Here is a 1889-nt window from a genome sequence, read left to right as displayed (position 1 = left end):
GGGGTTAGGGCCAGGTGGGGCAGCAATTGGGGGTCTGGGATGGGGCATGTGGGCCTTGCAAGTGGGGTGGTAGCCCCTGTGGGGGCCACTTGGCTCCTGTTGGGTGGCTCTACCCCTTGTGTGGGGGCTGTTGGGGGCCCATACCCCTTGTCTGGAGGTTGAACACTCTGTTGGGGGGCATACCCCTTGTGTGGGGGCTGAATCTCCTGTTGGGGGCCTGTACCCCTTGTTTTGGGGTTGAATCCCCTGTTGGGGGGGCATACCCCTTGTGTGGGGGTTGAACCCCCTGTTGGGGGGTCCAAACCCCTTGTGTGGGGGCCATTGCCCTGTGGGAGTGCAGCAAAACATATTCATGAATTCATGAAACATGTATTTAGAGTCATGTATTCACTTTATTATTATGATAAGAGACTTACTTTAACACTGTAGATATATCAATAAAACATTGTTCAACTGATCGCTGTCTCGGTCTTGCTCTCTGTCTTTATAGTGGTCTTATGTTTTACTTGTGGAGAAACATGGATGTGGGGGTATTTTACAGGCTGACTTTGGGATTTTTTTTATCAGGGATTTTTCAGTTTTCCAATAGGGAACACCAGAATTCCTGCTAGGGAGGCCAGTGGCAGGACCCTGCCTGCTCAGAGCTTGTACCTTGGACCCATCTGGCTGTGGCTGACCTCCTGGCCAAATGGGGCCAGGAGGACATGCTTTGACACTTCAAAGCAGGCCACCACACCCGGAACATCTTCAGGGTGATAGCTGCCCAAATGGCCGGGTGGGGGGCACAAATGGCAGTAGTGCTGCACAAAGGCCAACCCTGCAACCACAGTCCACTGGCAGCTGGCCCAGAGGGGCAGATACCTATTCTGGCTCTGCGGTCCCCTTCTGAGTCTGGCAGGTGCACAGCAGGTCACAGCCAGGCAGCATCCCCAACTGCCAGACTGCTGCAATGGGTAGAGGGTGCAGGGAACTCTCAGGGCTGCTTCAGCAGTCCAGCTGGCACAGGAGTAGTGTCCCCAAGTACCAATTGGCTGGGGCCCAGAAGCTCCTGAGAACTAGTAGCCCTGAGCTACTTGCCAGGGCAGCTTTTTATACTGCTGGGGCCAGGACAGGTCAGCTTTTTATACTGCTGGGCACAGCATAGATGCTGGCTCCGGGCTCTAGCTCCCCCTGGCTGAAGATCCAGGAGGATCCAGGCAGGGTTATTTTGCCCCAAGTGGCACAATTTGCTCCACAACAAAGTACATGTCCAAGCACATGCACTGAAGCAAAAAGCCCCAGCTCAAATTTGCACCGCTTCTATTTGAGCTGCTGCAAGTGCACGTGCTTGCATGTGTGGACATGCCCACATAATCTTCTAATGCAGTTATCCAGAACTTTAAATCAGAATTAGCAGATGTAAACAAAAAAATTTTTAAAAAGTCTTTCATGGTAAACCAACTATGGATTCCCATAAGCAGCTTACAGAAGATCCAGAGAATCTGAACTATATCTGGTTTTTGGTTTAAACCTTTTTTTCATGAACACAGTGGATTCTGTTAAAAAAAATCTACCTGGGACAACTGCTAAGTCAATAGAAACAGCAGGTGTAAAAAAATAAAATTAGCTGGCCATATCCATTGTGTCTATATGATGCACTTAGGACACAATTGCTTTGCTTTGTGCACCTCAATGGCAGTTTTCCAGTCATTTCATAGAATTCATAGACATTAGGGCTGGAAGGGACCTCAGAAGATCATTGAGTCCAGCCTCACACCCGATGGGCAGGAAGTCAGCTGGAGTCATAGGATCCCGGCAAGATAAGCATCCAATTTGCTCTTGAAGGTGTTCAGTGTAGGTGCTTGAACCACATCTGATGGCAGGCTGTTCCAGACCTTGGGGGCTCAGAC

At 50.2% G+C, this 1889-nt stretch overlaps 1 protein-coding gene across 1 annotated transcript in view; it reads right to left on the bottom strand.

Moving 5' to 3' along the window:
• Window positions 1-1889, bottom strand: part of MFSD7 (major facilitator superfamily domain containing 7) — a 53509-nt gene that overhangs the window by 17809 nt on the left and 33811 nt on the right. The window lies entirely within an intron of this gene.

This window comes from Crocodylus porosus, unplaced genomic scaffold, assembly GCF_001723895.1.
Source record: "Crocodylus porosus isolate Cpor-Errol unplaced genomic scaffold, CroPor_comp1, whole genome shotgun sequence".
In the NCBI taxonomy this organism is placed as follows: Eukaryota; Metazoa; Chordata; order Crocodylia; family Crocodylidae; genus Crocodylus; species Crocodylus porosus.
The sequence above is the reverse complement of the archived record's forward strand: the minus strand, read 5'-3'. Positions and strand labels throughout refer to the sequence as shown.